The sequence below is a fragment of the Sturnus vulgaris genome, chromosome 1 (assembly GCF_052056855.1).
Source record: "Sturnus vulgaris isolate bStuVul1 chromosome 1, bStuVul1.hap1, whole genome shotgun sequence".
Lineage (NCBI taxonomy): Eukaryota > Metazoa > Chordata > Aves > Passeriformes > Sturnidae > Sturnus > Sturnus vulgaris.
In genome coordinates, this window is record NC_142243.1 from 78,957,861 (window position 1) to 78,977,383 (window position 19,523).

A 19,523-nucleotide genomic window follows, 5' to 3' on the forward strand; every position below is an offset into this window, starting at 1 on the left:
CCTAATTATTACTTGCTTTTATGGATAATGTGACTGCTGTTAAAATCTTAACTTTTACAGATGAGACTCGAACAATATTATTGTCCCTAGGACCTTCTCATATGGAAAGGAAGAATATCTTTCACTGTAACAACAAATGAAAAATCAAAGTGTCATTCCTCTTCAAAGTCTGACACCATAAAAAAAGTTGTTACCAAACTTCATGAAAAAAATGTTTAAATAAAAACAAAACCTTCTATCTTTGAGGTTACCTAAACTTCTACGCACATTACATTAATAAGGTGTTAATGAGCTTCCAGCTTCCTACAAGAGACTCCAGAAAACCTGCTGTAATTGAAATTTTAAAAAGCAAACAAAAACAAACAAAATCAAGCAAATTGGGGAAAATCTTGAAAAATCTTCTGAACTTGACAGCTAAATGACACACGAGAGGAGTAAAATCACCTGCATAATACTAGAAATGAAAACACATTTAAACTATTTTAATAAGTGTATCTAATAGGGGTTCACTCTTAAAATAATATCTGTACACGTCTTGATTAATAATTTCCATGTGTCTTTACATAGATATAAATGACCTATTAAAGAATACTAGCATTCTTTCATTGCAGAGTAGAAGATTGGAGCTCTGAAGCATCTAGAAGGTAGTCTAACAACATCTGCTTTTTATTCCTTTTGTTCGTCATACCATTTCTAGTTTCCTTATTGGAAACACAGCACACCTGTGTATTTTATCCGTTAGTACTCACCCTTCGTTCGTCAGCTAAGATTTCCTAGAGTTCAACTGTCTCTTCAGTATGTTTTACCACTATTCTTCTCTCCTTCAAATCCTCCTTTTGTTACTACCCTTTTTTGTTACTACCCTTTCTTTTATTCTTGATCTGGTTTTAAGTAGATTTTTCCCCATACTTCTCTATTAGTTCTTCTTTTATCTAAGCCTTTTTATTTTCCTTGTCTCCTGAAAAATGTATTATTCTTGACAAGTTTAAATACTTGTCAGTAAGCACAGGCATCTTTATATTTTACTACTTGACCTGTCGCTGCAGGCTTATCTCCAGACTGGTTCAAATTGTCCCATTGTCATATATAGTTTCTTCCGTCAAGACAGAAGAAAAAATATAACAAGTTATGCATGCTACTTGTCACATATCCCATAAGCAAACAACATAATTATTTAACAAAATTTTTTTATAAGAAGATCTTCTAAGAAGAACCTAATTTTTCTACAATTCTGTCTAGTGCAGGAAACAGTGGCTTTGATAACCATTCAAGTTTAGATGAGAGATTTAACTGCACTGAAGCAAACCTTTGGATCCATTGATGATATAAAACTTTTCTCCAGAAAGGTGTTGTACGGAAGGCCAACAGTTTGCAAAATAGGAGAAAACATCAGTCAAGGTATAGTAAATACATGAGAGTTTTTCTCTGACTTTAGGTTAGGTTTTCAATTTGTTCAATTTGTTTCAATTCGTTTTTTCTGATCATAGCAAGCAAACACTATACTGAAAAAATGTCCCAGCTGGCAACTAAGTACTACCATGCTGCTATTCACTCACTCCCCATTCCCTCTCCCCCCTTAGAATGGGATGAGAAGGATTAGAAAAAGTGAAAATCTTGGGTTGACACAGAACCAGCTTAATAATTGAAATAAAATAAAATAAAAATACTAAAACGAATATAAATATGAATATTAATAATAATAGAAATAATAATAAGAATGAAAAAGAGAGACACAGAGACAGAGAAAGAGAGAAATGGAACCAGGTGATGTACAATACAATTGCTTACCATCCACTGACCGATGCCCAGACCACCCCCAAGCAGCAATTGGCAGCTCTGGCTGTGGTGTGCATTGTTCCTCATCCTCCTCAAGCCTTCTCCATGATCTCAGAAGCTCCTGATAAGCCTTGACTGAACCAGCTGAGCAGTGAAGCAACTCTTTCCTGTACCAGTTGGGTGGTGAAGCATCCCTTGACTATATGAGGAGCTCTTGCATGGTAAAGATAAGAATGACTTGGACTGGAAAAGGTGGGGAGCAGCTGAGTCAAGGTGGGGAACAAAGGATAAGCACTTCTCCTTGCTAACCTTGGTAAATCATTAACCTGAATCATAGCTTGAGTGAATCACAATTGTCAGTGGACTTCTTGGGAAAAAAAGTCCACTTTAGTAGTTAACAACATGGGCTATGGCCAAGATGGAAACTTCACATGTCTAAAGCAAATCATCTTGTGACCCTATAAACAGTAGTCCCAAGGGTGGTCCTTGCAGATTTTGTGGAATGCAGTGGGCTATGCCAGCACCCTCTTAATTTGCAATTTAAGCAAAATCCATATTTTAAGGCACTAACCACTGTGCTTTGCTTCAGCCTGTATATATTAAGAGGTGAGAGTACTGCAAGTAGTTTAGAAGTTCTGAAAAAGAAAAGACTAATGAAAATGTTATTGGGGCACAGAACCGCCTTCCAAATATAACAGCAACTGTGTCACCACTCAGCCAAATAAAATGTATTTTGAGTGAGTATTAAAAGCCTAGATGATGGTATCAGCCATATTGAGGCAAATATTGGAATATATTGAGTAGCACATATTATGAATTATTTTTAAGCTTCTTTTTCAATTGGCTCAAATTGTATTAATTTCTTGTCACAGTTTGTAGGTGTTGGGCCTGGCTGAGAGTAACATTAGGATAATTATTAGCCATGTAGGACAAAGAAGTAGCTTAATTATAAGAGCACATTTGAACATAAAGAAACTGTCAATCAATCACTGCCAAAGTTGTGATGAAGGTGAGAACCTTTGAGTGGGACAGAATTTTACCTCCATCAACAGCAAGAACCAACTGTTGGGAGACAGATTTATTTGAATAGGTCAGTAGATATTCTCTACCTAATCCCATAACCAACAGGATGAAAAGTAAAGAGAGAGAGAATCAAGACACATTCTAGGGACTCCATAGGCCCTGGTGCCCTGCATTGCTCAAAACATGTGCCCATTCCCTCAATTTTCTTCCTGAACCATGTTGATCTTCCCAAACAATATCTTCTGGAAGTGTGTAAGGGGCATCTGGATGTGTACCTTGGGGATATGGTTTAGGGAAAAGTTTATGGTTTAGGCTGACAATTCAACCAGATGATCTCGAAGGTCTCTTCCAAGCTTGATGGTTTTGTGATTTTGTGTTTCTGTGACTGTGCTTGCAGGAAGTAAGGTCTTAAAACTGCAGGCTTCTGAAATTAGTGTTTTGGTGTCTGAGTCCATTTAGCCTTTGTCTTAAATATTGACATCACTTTAAAGGGATATAAAAATTTCCTTATTTTTATTGTCTAATTTATAAAAGTAAATAAACAATAATGCAATTTACTAAAAGGTACTACTTGTAAGCCTTATGCCAGAGAATACCAGGTCGACTGGTCTCCTTTTATTGATGCTCATCCCTGGGAGCATCACTAGGGAATTCTTTTACTAATACAAATGAAAAAACACTTCTGCCTCTATCTCCAAAATTCCAAGCTAGTTCTTTAAAAGTTTCATGCACAAGCAGAATAGAAAAGGGGAAGATTGGTCTCACAAATCCAGATCAGAGCCTACACTCTTATCCATAGAAAAGACACTTACTTATGTATTTCTGAAGCAGCTGAACTCTGAGGAATTTCTAACAGGAGACATGGCTCATAAAAAGCTGTGGTTACTCACTCCTGTTCTGTAAACACTTATTTTCTTTATTCTCTTTCAGAAACTCCTGAAGGTCATTAGACCACTTGTTTATAAAAAATGTTGCCTAGGTGAACTGTTTTTCCTAATTAGTGCACGGCAGTGCTTTAACAACCAGGAATTTAAAGGAATTTAAACCAATTCCTTTAATCAATTTCAATATATAGTAACTCATTTGAGCTTATTTCTAGATTCACTACAGATAAGAGAAGTAAACTTGCAAATTTAACAGAAGGAGGTACAATTAACATGGTGGTAAAAATCTCTGCCTACAGGGGGAAAAAAAACCCGAACATTTAGTACAATATAGAAAAGCTTCAAGATTTTTTCTTCATGTGTTAAAGTTGTTTAAGAAAACCAACAATACGGACAGCTATAGGGAGACATCAATCATTTTATTCTTTTTAAAATTATTTTTATTAGCAATGTATTTCAGCATAAAACCCAAAATTTCAATGTCAAAAACATGTCTGTCATTTAAATATTACATGCAAGAAATCCAGTGAAATACAAGAAACTCCAGGAGGCTAGCAGATCAATGATGTGCATAGTAATTATGCTGAAGTGTTTTTCAAAACACTCCAAGCAGCTTTGTATTCATGCTAGGCAGAGAAACTGAACCAGGTAAACAAATCAGCCAATTCACCGTATCCTTGATCAGACAAAACTCTTTGAAGATTGAAAAGTGACTACTGTACCATTTTCTTAATAATCATTTATTAGAGAGCAACACTGGCCTGCTCCTCTGCATGTCTCCTAGAATAAATACCTCAATCAGACGAGGTAGAATGAATTTATACACTTTTGATGCTATACAGCATGTTTTGCCTTCCCATTAGAATGCTAGAAATTAATCTACAGAGAGGCCTATAGTCTATTATGCCTAGCAGAATAGAAGAAAAAAGAAACTGCTCCACTCAGAGAGTTTTGTGGTCAAATATTCCTCACAAGTGAAGCAAGATTATGTGAGAAAGTAGCAAGTTCTATTAGACTGATTTTTCTGCTCATCTTTCCAGATTTCTGCTTTTCTTTCCTGTGACAATTCATCCAAGATAACTTCAAATTAATTTTCAAGTGAATGGCCTCTCACACTTTACTTCCTTATGTTCTTTTATTCTTGATCTTCTATTGATGTTTCCAGATAAAGCCCTCAAAATTGTTCCAAGAGCTTTCTCCATTCTCTCTTAAAGAAAAAACGAAATGAACAAGCAAACAAACAAACTCCCCCCCCAAAAAAAACCCCAAAAACTAAACCCAAGCAAAACAAAAAATTAAGACCACTACTATTTGCTAGCTACTAAGAAGTAATAACTGTACCATTACTGGAGGTGATGTATCTGCTTTGTAACACGCTATGTAGATGGTTGTTATGTAACTAAGATTGCTTTGCTTGGATTTAGTAAGTGAATATGAATAAAACCAAATAGGAATGTAAAATGTTTGGATATACTGCTAAGACCTTGATTGACAAGATGAACTAGTGAAATTCAAATTTTCTTCTACAATCAACTTCTAAATTTTAAGAAAATTTCCATTAGGTACCTGAGTTTTCCCCATCTTCCCTCTCTTCTCACTCCAAAAAAACAAAGCCAAAACCCAAACTACCATCACTAGCACCACCACCACAAACTAAACCCACAAAAAAACCAAAAGCAGCAACAATAATATAACTTCAAAACTTAGGGAAGACTCACTTTGTGTCTTGACATACATGCACAAGTACTGTTTCTCAATATGTGGGGTGTACACATTGTGAAAATTTTTACCTCAGACTGTTTTATGCATTGAAATAATACACCTGATGTAAAACAATTTAAAAAATCTCAGTTTGACATTAATCAGAAATGTAGTATAACTTTCTAATCTATGTAGAATCACATATTTTTATTGTCATGGTATAATGTGACCTTCATTGTAAAGAAAATCTATTCTCAAAAGTCAGTCTGCTTTATAATACAAAATGTATTTCAGATTTACTTATCTTTCACCATAGCTTTTTCTTCTAAGTTTACTACCACCATGAATGTATACTGTCCATCCTCAGAGCCTATTCAACAATCAGTTGAAATGCTTATTTGATTTTATTTTCAATGCTGCATAGTCATATAAACCTTTGAGAAATTAATCAATTGGTCTAGCAAGTAAAGGTAGAATAATTTTCCTCTGACATTACACTCATTGTGTACATGTTTAAGCAACTATAAAGGTACTGGGCAAGGAAGAATATGGTTGTTACTCTTTAAAATCAATATTTTAATCCAAATAAGCTGTAATAATCACTTCTGAGGATATAGAAGTCATCTCATCTACCCAAGATGTGTGAATACTTAAAGTTTAATAGGAGATAGCAAAGTACCTGTAATTCAGGTAAAGGTCAGCTCTGTATAAAGTCTTTAGTCTCTCGAATGAGAAGTAAAGTACAGAAAAACAGAGAAAGTTTCAGCTCCAAGATATCATAACAGATAAATGTATGATAGATACATAGGGTTTACCAATGAGTTCAGAATAAGAAATTTCAGCAGTATATAAAGAGCACTGTTTGCATAGGCCTTGGGTAGGGCCTAGAGGCAGGTGGATACATTCATTTCAACACTGTGACACTTCAGTGGTATCTGGGGACAATTTAGGAGGAAAAGATTTTCAGTCAGTCAATAATGAAGTTTCATTTCTTTGTACTAGTTAGTATTTTTTAACACAGACATCTGTGCTTGCAATATACACTGATTAATCTGTGACTCTTGAGATTTAAACTGCCATTCTCAGAGTTGCCTTTTTACCACGAACCTAAAAAAGGACATTTCCCTTACACTAAAAAAAAAAAAAAAAAAAAAAAAAAAAAAAAAAAAAAAAAAAAGTCACTCTATTTCTTACTGCTGCAGGGAAATAAAATACAGCCTCATGAACATTTTCAGAAGAGGACAATGTGATAAAACTGCCTATGAGAAGTTCACGAAATGGATCCACAAAGATAAATTTCTTATTCTGAACAACGTCTCTTTCAATTGTATAGAATCTTAATCTCTGTTGAAATTTGTCTTGAAAAATACATTTTCAGATAGAGACTGGCTTACTGGAACTCTCATGTAATATATACATAGTATAAACTATTTTATCTCTGTCGTTTAGCATTGTCCTCAAGGTTAATCCACCTGTGGTGTATATAAACACCTCTTTTTCTACAGGCACCTGGCAGTTTCAGTAAAAGGATTCACAGACTCTCCCAATCAAATAGACAAGCACTGGAAATGGATGTATAAATCTGAGCTTTTCATTTCATCCAATGACTGTTTAACTTCAAATTAACAGTCAATCCCTGAAGTAACTCTCAGAAACCCTTATACATCTTGATCACTCCAGTGCAGACATCTTCCCTCTGAGTCAATGATATTTTCCATGAAAGCACAGCTTCAACAAGAGGATCCACATATCTAGCAAACGAGACTAAGACAATACCTTGTGCAGTTGATGCACAAGTTGAGAGTCTCAGTGTAAAGGAAGTATTTAAGCTAGATCTTATGTTTACTGACAAAACCTAGTCACTGACCTACCAGACTAAGATGGCATTTATTATTGCCTAAAATCCTGTATTTTTTTAAGGAAAAGGTCTCTGAAGGGTTACCTGTTTCAAACCAATACAAGCACCCAAACAGTAGACTTGCATAGATGTTTCCTGACAGCCTCAGATAAAGTATCTATATTCTTCTTCAACCTTTATAACAAGTCAGCAAACTTTCAGTCTCTGTTATGTCCACAGAGTCTAGATACTAAATTTAGGACTTCTAATTCCACTTCCTAAAGATCTGTCCTTGCTGATCTATTTGAGGCTAGCCTGTACACAACTGGCAGAGAAGAGGTCTTCAGATTCAGTGCCAGGCTATTATCTGTTACATTGCTTTTCCTCCTACTTAGGGTTATTGTTTGATAAACTTCATGATGGGAAGACTAGAAAGTAAATTTTTAGATGCAACTTTCCTTTAGCATACACTGTCACCATAGAGGCAGGTAAAATTACTATTTAGGAAAGATTCTTACTAAATATAAATGCTTTTTCCACAAGTTTTCCAAAGAATCAGTGTTCAAACTGAATTTGTCATGTTTCTTTTTGTATTTCAATGGATGTGCAGCTGTATTAGTACACTCCTGAACTTCCTAAATACCTCACAGTGCTTTCCATTCATCTGCAAAGTCTGTAACTTGCATCAGAATCTAGGACCTTGAGCTCTGAGAACATTTCACCATTAGAAAGGCAAAGTCTATTGTAGTCTATACACAAGTGTTCAAATCTGAAATATATTTATGACTCAATTTCTGTACAGAAATATCCTCTAATTATGTGATTCAGAGGAATCAATCCAGTGGCTAAACATATGTAAACAAACTAGTCTATCAATGCTGCCAAACTTCTTGTGCAAACTTATCAATAACGTGCCTGCCAACACTGCTTCCAGGAATTTCTTTTACAGTGTGCCAATAGATGTAAAACAAGAGAGGCAAGTTTTTTTTTTTTCTCTTTGCTTAGGAGAAAAACTCCATGAAGTGAAAAATGAAAAGGTTATTTGCTTCCAAACCCTTCATTAAAAGAACAGACCCAAAGGTCTCGGATGATGAATAGCTCATTATTTGATCTCATTACCCTGGCATGCACATCCATGAAGTGACTGGAAACTAAGAAGTTGCAGCCTACAAGCTTTACTGAGTGTCTGCTAGAGATTGCCATACTCCCCAGCGCATCTACTGATAGCTGAGGGTCTAGAACTAGGTAAAATTTGAGAAAAATCCTCACAGAACTAATTTTTTAAAAAGACAGCAAGGAACCTTTGCTATCAAAGGAAATCCTTTCCCTACTGACCCAAAATCACACTTTAGAGCTGGGCTCTGTATGATATGTGTACTGTACATGTTCACTAGTTGAGAAGTTAGTGCTATAAAAATGACCTCCCACATAAACAGCACATAAACCACATGATAGAAGTTCAAAGTTAATATGTGTGAAGGTGTAAAGCAAGTTTGACCATATAGCACATTCCAGAACACAGCCAAGTTCTAAACTTCTGTGTTTTAATTTCCTAAGGTCAGTATTATATTTAGGAATACATCTTAGCACTGAGATTGTTATAAGCAAATAGCATTCATTTTCAGAATGTATGAGGACATTCCTACATATTTTATAAAATTTTCTTTATTTTTTTGTTCTCTAAATTTCAAGAGACATTTCTGTTCTCTTCCTCACATGTTTATTACTCTTAACCTTCTCCTGTAACCAGTTAACCCCTTTGATACTTCTCAAACCAAACAAGATCTTTGACCCTGTAAATTGTCACTCCAGAACTCACATAGAGTCCCTCCTGAATTTATCCTTACTATGTCAAAGAGATCCTTATATTTAGCCAAACTTTAAGAAAAAAAGGAAAATTAAAAGTGTATCTGTTATTTTACATGAACCATAGCACCCTGATTCATTTGCATTAAGCGAGTTAGCAGTGACATCACAGCAGGAAATTATTTATATAACTGAAAGAAAACTAATTAATTAAATATTTATTTTATTAGACAAAAAAAAAGCAGAAGAGAATATCGGTATTTTTAAATTGCATATGCATGTACATAGCCAATGAAGAAATGATATGCAAGATTCAGAAAAATTTTATAGTTGTGACCACTGCACTTCCACAAGCAAACAGAAGAAAACCTTTCCTGTTTAATGCCTCTTGAGGTGAAGAAAAAGTTCTGATGATGATTGCCGATTTTTTTTTCTACTTCTGGCAAAATGACACTGATTTTCTACACATATAAAAAGTTGGTGCATCAGAAATATAAGATTATATTTTCAGTTATAAAGTGATCTATTTTCTAAAGTGTATAATTATCACTAAATGCCTATTCATTAAATGAAAAATGCTTTTTCATTATGAGATTTTTTAAAAATGCCATTACCTATACTTTAGAGTTACCAAGCACTTTATTAACAAATGACCTTAAAACAATAAAGCAAAATAAATCCTGAAACACTGCCACTGCAGCCTACTTTTGAGCCACAATCCATGTCAGAACCTGGCTATACTGAAATAAAGCTCGTTCTACTCCTTTCTGTCTCCACAGCTCATTCAGAGTGCTTCCTTGTCTTTTCAAATACCAATCACTTTGCCCGTGCTTTGGAGAGTGGAGCACTATCAAATTTGACATTGCTTCAGGCCTCCTTAACAAAGCAGAACATCAGCAAGAAAAAGATTTTGTCTCGGTCTGCGAATTGAATATATTCCTACAGGCTTGATTCTGAAGTGAAATTATAATGTTTAACCCACTCCCTCCACCAACTAAAACATAAGAGCTATTCTGAGTAGCTGGAGGGCCAGCTGAGAGCTCCATTTGGAAAGCACCAGAGTACGCAGGCATAGTCCAAACTGTGTCAGCATTGCTAACAATGCAAACATAAGTTTTAATAATGAAAATACAGTCCTCAGGAAAGATTACAGTGCTTGCTTTTACGGGAGAAGTGTCACAAATATCAACGTGTACAGAAATTCAGTCTGAATCTATGAATAAAAACATTTTCATTCTTTCAACAGAAAATGTAAAAGATCAACTAAAATATCTAAAAGATCAGCTACCACTGGATATCTTTTGCAAGCATGTCCATCACTTTATTATCATGAAAGAGTAATCTAGAAAAACATTATCTGCCTTGGATTTGCTTGCTACCTATTCTCTGTCCCTTTTTGTTTTATGTAGCACAACAAATATTCATTTCTTCAGCAAGCTTTATATGTCTTGCAAAACATTTTGAATTTACTTTGAGATTGTCTGAACAAAATGTTAGAGTTACTCCATTCTACTGAAGACATGTAAGAGCAGGCATGTTAAAACCAAGAGATATGCAATGTCCAGATTTTTGCAGGCAAAAGAGTCTTAACTTGTGGAATTTTACTTTGTTTAATTACTATACCTCGTCCCAGAGTGTGTCACCAGACTTCGTCTGTAGTAATGTTCCTTCTGCCTGTTTTCTATCTTCTCCCACCCTCCCAAATGCGTCTGTCTCTCACACAGGCCTGCTCAGAGATGCCAGATGACCTGATGTGGCTTTGGCAGGCAGCAGGCAGCTCACAAGGACGGTGACCCCCAGGTGCAGTGATGCTGGATGTGTGGAGCATACACAGGAACTTGAAGACACATTTTTCCAGTTACTTCACACAATACAGGATTCTGAACTATAAGATTTACTACATCATCACTGAAATAAGACTATAACAACATGTAAATTTTAAATCTGAGTATTAAACCTCAACATTTATAAGGAGAAAACCCAAAAAAACAGAGACGAGGTCCCAAGGTCAAAGAAAATTGTATAAACTTTTTATTCACATCACAGCCTCAGAAAACTTTCTGAAAAACACATTTCCTCAAAATAAAATATCCATTGCAGAAAATATCTGTCATCTGAGTTGAAGCACTGGAGCATTGTAAGGAGTCATAAAAGCCATAAAAATGAATTGCAACAAAATAACTGCTTTAAAATAATCTAATGTGTATGATTTAATTTAGGAAAAATTCCCTCACCATTGATTGTTAGGTGTTTGTATGCTACCAAGGTATAAGAGTACCATGAAAACAGAAAAGTACAAAAATTATAGCAGGCAGCTAGAAAGGATTATAAAACACCGTATGTTTTCCTTTTTCACCCTTATAATAATCTTGCTATATTGAATTCAGGATTTCTGGACATTTCAGAGTCCAGAAAGAAATTAAGCAAGTGCTTTTCATGTAGAATAAGAACTGAAAATTGTTCTTTCTTATGCTACTAATATTCACACTTACTCCTGATCCAGGAAACATTAGGGTTTCCAGAATTCCAGAAATAAGGTTTTCTTCCACTTTACTTTTTTAAAAAACTATATGTTTGCATAACTGGAGAAGTATTATCAGATGGACACAAAATGCAAACCCCAAAAATTAGTGATATATAATATCTCTTTTTTTGGTTTTGGTTTGGGTTTTGTTTTTCTGTTTGTTTATTTGTTTGTTTTTAGTACTAGTGAGTATGGCAAGAGTGGAGGAGAGCCATGTCTCATCTGTGGAAGCTACAGACCTCCCACTACCCCTTGTTTTTGACACTTATGGACTCTGTAATCACACAACCCTAGCCCAGAGTCCCTGATTTCCTCCATATTTATAACAAATTGGGGCACTTCACACTGTTTTTTTTATCAGCTTTTTGTTTTCCAGCTGAAGTCTATTGTGAGGGTGTGAAGCCAGCAGCAGTTATGGAACAAGGTTTGTCTATTGCTTCTTTGCACTTCCAGTCCAGAATGAACAGTCTAAACCAGTCTGTTAGAGCTGGGCAGCTGTCATCAAAATCTGAGCTCTTTCATGTCAGCTTTTCCCTATGAGAGCTTGTGTACATCTTTCTTCCCAAATTATTAAATAAATAGGACAAACACTGGTGAAGTTTCACAAATACTGGTGAAGTGATAATACTTTACGGATCTGACAAATTATCTGAATTTAAGATCCAGATGAAAGATTAAACTACAGTCAAACTAAGCTTTCTTGATAAATATTTCAAAGTACTGACTGAAATCAATAATGGAAGCATTTGCGCAATTAAGAAGGAAACAGAAAATGTTTCAAATAACAAGGTAGTGTATGACTTTATAAACGCAGGGAACAGAAACTAATAAAGAGATCTGCAAATAAATATTGCATAATGAAAATATCTTCTGTTACTAAAACAGCAAATAAAAAATAGCAAAAATATGTCAAATAAAAGAAAATTATCAGAGATTCTCAAGTCAAACTCCAAAATGAGTCCTTTCCTGTACCATACAACTTAACTCTAAAATGCTTAAATTTAAGAAACTTCAATGAGCTACCATGATGCAGTACGTCATCTGATACACAGCAACTCATAAAAACCTGCTACCAGAGTAGATACATCTCCTATATCCTGTCACTTCACAGTTGTCCTGAAAAAACAGAGGGGAACAAAACTCCTGTGGATCAGTTGAGTCACAGTAAACAGTTCTTTTCTGCTTATATAGTACTATATTTGAGTCTTTAATTGGAAAATAAGGGCTAATTCTGCCATTTTTAAGTGGCCAGTTAATTAATATTACAGTGTAGACCTTAATTAAAAAAAAAATAAAAAAGGATCAGTGAGCAAACCACAAAATAATACTAATGTCAATCTTCCATAGCATTTAATGAAGTTAAAATATGAAGTCTCATTCAGCATTTACAAAATATGTCTGAGACTTCACCAGAAGATGTAACTTGGCTCTGAACTGTGGATTCTGGAACAATATCAAGTAAGAGGCAAAAACTAACTCTAAATCTTGTAACAATAAATTGGTATTGCTTAGCAGAGAAATAATTCTGTCAAAGAGCTTTAGTCATCACTTAGAACTCACAACTAATTATCTGCAGACTGCCCATTTACTGCTAGTACCAAAGAGGCTGCTGTACTGTGTTTGGAATTTATTGACTGCTAAGCAGAAGATTCACATCCTGTATTTGCTCAACACACTGAAGAGCCATATATCCCAATTATTATTGTAAGTACGTTCTTATTTTCAATGTAAAAGCTCTTCCAATATATCAGAGATCCAACATGGTGATTTCAGGCTCACTTACATTTTCTTGGGATGAAATCTGTTTTGCTTGTGAGCTTCCATATTTGACACAAGGACTGACTGAAATGGATAGCCTCTAATTTCCAAATTGTCTCTTCTAAGCCAACCGTACCATATAGTAGTGTTAACAACATAAAAAAACAATTCTAGGTCAATGCATGTTTATAAGAACTGCAGCCTTCTTGAAAGGGTTAGCATTTCTGTCTCCAACACTGACTCTTGCATTGTTTTCTCCACTTTTTGAATGAATAATTCAACACAGAGAAGAACACGTGAAAGAGCAAGCACAGATTTACTCATTTGTTTTCTAACTATAGTACTTTTAAAGTATATATGCCAACTATCTTCAGTCTTGTGGTTTCTGGCATATAAGAAATTGCATGCACAGCGCTGACTGAGGGGGAAAAAAGCAACATGCATTCCTCATTAAAAATAATCAAGCAATTTCAGTATAGGAGGCTCAAACACAAAGTTTTAGAACCTGTATGAAGTGTTTGGTACATTGAAAATGTTTCCACTACGTAGATAGAAAAATAGTCAATTGTTTCCTAAAATGTATTTTTCTTGACAGTTATTTGACTCCAATGTGTGCAGAGGTGAAAAATGAATAAATTTATCCTATCAAGATAAACAATTATTTTGGACACTTACTGGAAGTATTCTGCCGAGCTGGCTACAAGGAAACAAAAGAAAACACTTTCCTTGTTATGCCTTTTATAAGGAATGGCATGGAACTCACGGTGTCCACAAAGCATGTATAGCAATGGTAGAATTCAGAAAAATGCATATTAAAAAACATTTTGCTTTGAATTTCATGTCCTTTGCCTTCCATTTTTAATGTTTCATTTAGCAGTAATGTATTTGGAAAATTCACTTAATTAAGATGCCTCCAAAAGAACCAATTGAACCTCATGCTAGTGAATGGCAGCAAAATCTTATCTGGGAGAAATTAACATAAATATTGCTTAAAAGGAGTGCATTTGCACTAGAACAAGTGAATAAGTGGACTTTAATTTGCTACAGAATCAAAGCGAAACTCTTAGATCTGATCTAATTACAAAGTTGACAAATTAAGAAGGGAGGAAAAATGAAGGAATACAGATTAAATGCTGCAAATCCATTTATTTCCATATATCTTTTTCCAGAATAAACACACCTATATTTTCAGAACCTGGAAATAAACATTAAAAATAAAAATAAACTCTCTTTTTTAGCTTTAAATGATATTAATATACTATATGCCTTTTAATTTGGAAATATTATTGGAATTCTAGTTAGGGAGACTGAAGTCTGGAAAACTATCGGGTTTAAATAGACTATTGAAACAGTAATAAAACACAGAGAGGACAAGATCTATGACCAAAATTCATACAATCTTTTAATAAAATTACTCTCTTAATATAGAAGGGTGATCTTGGCTCCTGTTATTTTAAAAAAAAGAAAAAAAAAAAAAAAAAAAAAAGAAGCAAGCAAATAGTTTCAAGCTTTGGTAAATGAGTCGCGGTAACAGAAGACATTTCCTGTTGTTTGTAAAAAAGAAAAAGAAAGAGTCTTAATCCTTTAGCTTTGAAGTAATCTCACTGATCTTAATTAAAGTGTGTAGCACTTTACAAAAGTACATACAAAAGATCAGAAGTATCTTTTTCATAAAATCTGATGTAAAATTTATGTTCCTATTTTAGATATTAATAAATTGATGGTGTGATATCACATACCTCACAAATGAGAAAATGCCTCCCATCCAGAAAACTAAAATAAACCAGCTGTAATACCAAGGCTTCAGTGGCAACAGAGAGAAAGAAAAAGCAGTCAATGATGTTTACAGTGCCATAGAAAGAGAAGAAACCAACCCATCTCCTAGGAATGTTTGAGAAAGGGGTAAGAAGCAGTATGAATGTGTTCAAGAATATATTCCTGCCCGACACTGGAGATATTTCTCAGTTCCTGTCAGCACTCACTGCGGTAATTTCATTTTAGAAAATAAACCAAACTAAAACAAGCAAAACCTGAAGCAACCAAAAGACAAAACCAACAAAACCCATCCCAAACAAATAAAAAGCATCTTCACCCCAGACATCAATACTACCACACCAAAGAGCAAGATCATATACTTTTAATTACAAAAAAATGTATTGTAGCTCTAAAGAGAAAGGGTTAGCCAACCCCAGAAAGAACAAAATGCAGTCACACAAACACTGATAGCAAATTTCCTTGGTACTATTATTCATCGATTTCCTCAGTTGTGCTGATGAGATAACACCTTTTTATAAATCTTAGTTATCTGTAACATGGACAATTGCCTTCTACCTCTCAATTATCTGTTGCTTAGAAATATTGTTTTGTATGAAGTCATGTTTGTTATTTGTTTCAAACACGACTTCAGCCAAAAGCTTATTACATCTGTATGTGAAATGTTTAGATATGCATACATGCAATCAGACACTAACCTGATAAAATTTTTCTTTTTTTTAAGATTACTACAATATTTCTAAATGTTAAAGAATTATTTAGAAACACAGTAGTTATTTAAATACTTGAGATTCATGAACCTTGAGAAAGGTCAAATATTTATTTTGAGAAGAAATTAAATTTGTTGGCAGTTTCCCCCAGTATTCAATAGTGTTTCAGTTGAGATTTGTACTTTCTTGTTTATTTCTTTTTTAGGATTTAGGTAATAAAAACACAATTTCATTATAACCACTGAGAATTTTTTTTTACCCTAGTCCTCCTTTGCATTGTAATCAGATAATTAAGTATTTTGTTATTTATTTGAACCCTCTCTCTCAACTGTAAATCAGAGTAAAAGCTACTTTACTTTTATGTCTATACTTTGACAAACACCTTCAAGAACAGCAAATATTTACAAACAATAAGCATAATAACATTTTCTCCTTATATTCTTATGAAAGTCCATCCTACTCCATTAGGTAATGTCTAAGAAACTGAACTAGCAAGCATTATGATATTGTACACAGAAGTATTCAATTACATTGCCTTTGAATACTCAATAGCCTTGAATATATTAGCATCTTATTACAAATCAGATAAACATTTTCATTTAAAAATTTATGGTTTGGCCATTTCTTTGGAAAATCTTAGACTTTTGAAGTACATAGATCTAACGGAGATTTTTTTCATTCTTCTTTTAAGCCATCTTTAAGATGAACTATAACTTTTTTTCTTAAAGGAGTTACTGCATTTGTCTCTTCTTATTTTTCTTTCTTTATGGAAATGCATAACTCATTGTCTTAGTGACATCAATGAATTTATTTTTAATAAATTGCTAGTTAATTATTAGATAAATAGAGAAAATATCTTGAAGCTTCACTAGATTTGTTGCTGTACTCAATATACCAAGCTCAATGAAAAGCCAAATCAAATATTAAGGCTACTATTTTCAAAGCCCTTAACAAACTAAAAAGTCCTTAAAATGTGATCTAGGCCTTAGAGCATTAAAACTACTGGTACATTTAGAGTTCCTCATCTCTACTAAAGTAGAAATTTTTTAGTTGAAATAAAACCAACTCAAAAATCTAATACTCAGCCTCCACTGTACATTTCTTTTATCCTGTATAGGGAAAATATATAGTAGGGCACACAATATTTTAAATCACACCTAGTTAATGTTTTGCTCATGGGGAAGAAACTATGAATAGCACTACTGGTATTACTAAATATTTCTTATGTCTCTCTCTTCATACATCAGATAGTTCCTCAGAGGCAATCAGGCAAGAGGATTGTTTTAAAAACTAAAAGCACTGATAATTCAAGGAATTTGGTCAGTGATACCTATCCACTGAAAGTCTAGAGACTGTATTGAAAAAAAGTCTTCAGAAGTACCACAAAAGTAATGAAGATTCTAGTGAGGTAAGATGAACATTATCTGTGAAAAAAATTAATATGTCTACAGTGTACTAGCATGGCCACAGGAGAAAATACAGTAAAGCTAATAGACTTAGCCAACATCCAAAAAAAAGCCAATCAAGTGCAAAAATTGCATAAAAGACCAGGTTTCATTTTAGTAGTCAAAAAACCAAAGTATCAAGAGGAATGAAGATTGGTACATTTCTTGAAGCTTTAAAATAAAGAATTGATACTTTTTCAAAAGAAATAATTCACTGGAAGCCTTTGGTCTTAAGATTCCAGGCAATGTTAAATATGCAGGCATAAAACTGATGCCTCTGGTCTTAGCATAGATGAGTCTGTAAGTCTTGGCTCTCATCCTTTTGATCACCTTTGTATCACCTGACTGCCCCTAAGGTTCATGACAGAAAATCATAAAGGCAGGGAAACTAATTCTTTTTGATTCTTAAGCAAGCACTGTAGGACCACAGATAACAGGTGAACTATCCATGAGCTCTTGCAATCTCTTTTGTTAAGAATACTAAGCATACTTTCTTTTTAACATATCATTTATTCCCAAAAAACGTATGCTATGCTGAAATTTTAGTAACAGCTGTCCATGAATATGGACTATTAATTTATATAATGGATTACTAACATATTAAATTTAGAAACTGCAATTTACAAAACAGACTAAATCCTGTAGAACAGAACATTTCTTTCCAAAATACAAGCTAATAATATGAATTTAAATTTTCAAACGCTATCCATTGTACATTTGCATTATACAAGGGTATATTTTCTGTTGTTTCCACGTCCTTGACTTTCTCTGTTTATTTTTTACCCTATGATTTATGTGGCGTCTTTGAGGGAAGAGGTGGTGTATAAATCTATTGCATTCTCAGCCTCATTATTAGTAATGGATTAATCTTCAGTTTCATCACTAAAAACAGTTCATTATCTGCAAAGGCAAAATTATCTTCATATAGATTCTGAGGTAATTGATTCCTCTATTTATATGCTGAAGGGAACGTTGCTTACACAAATTGAGAATGAAAAATATTTTTCTTCCCCTTCCCCTTTGTTCCATACAACAGTGACATGAAAAACTACCATTTTCACTGATAATAATAATAAAAAAATCAGTGATAAACCAAGATTAGTTACTCCCAATGATATTAATCATTGTAGAAGTAGTTTCTTAATTACATAGGTTGGCTGAAAGAAATGGACACCATCTTAACCAAAATTCTCTTAAAACATCACCAGAAAGAAAAATTATATTTATTAATACTTGCAAATATTGATAGTTACAATTTTCATTTTTCTTTTTTTAAATTATTCTCTATGAATACTTTTTATTGTAGCAGCACAGAGAACAATTAAACAATTACAGTAGTAATACTCTATTATTGAAAATTATTCTCACTCAAAGGGCAAGAAGGGGAGGATTGAACAGAAGTTCTGAGCACTTTTAATAAAATATATATTTTTTTTTCTTTTTAAGTTTAATTTTGATCAATTTATTTAGCATCTGAAGTCGAGCAAGGGACAAACAGATTGATTATATGGATTCTTTTAGGTTATGATATTAATGATATTAATTATTAATATGGTATGATATTGCTCTAGATCTATTGTGCTAAGTGGTTTAGCTCTGGATACTTTTGCATCTGTATGGTAGGCATATATATTTCTCCATTTAAAGTATAAGCATAATAAAATATCACTCTATAGACAGCATGGTTAGAAATCAGATAAACAAGAAAATTCTGTTCATAAAATACCTGAATAAGAGTATAAACCAATTGTGGGGAAAACAGAAGGTAAAATTAAAGAAACTGGAAAATTACAAGCACTGTAGTCAGCAGAAATGCTAAAGGGGAAGAAACAGAGGATGAAGTAGAGTGGAAAGTATGTGTTATAACAGTATGAAAAATTGCAAGAAGAAAATTTGTTCGCTACTCCCTGGATGGAATGCAGTCAGCATGCCTGATTTCCCACACACAACACAAGCTAAGAGGGACTAAATGGAGGGTGGAGTGGAGTGGAAACACCATGGCCAGGCTCTGTGGAAATCCTTGCATGAGAGGGAGCCTGGTAGTACCTGGTTGCTGATGAGTTGCATAGCAGCTACCAACCAAGGAAGAAAAAGGAAGATTTTTTTGCTGTAGACCTAGCAAGCATGGCAAGCTCAGAGATGTACACCTCCATCCCAAAGCTCATCTCAGATGTAATACTGATATTATCTAGCTCCAAGGTAAGACGCCGTCCACTGAACATGATGTATGACTAGAGCCCTTCAAGCTCCACCTAGTGCAAAAATATTTTGTGTTAAAAATGAGAG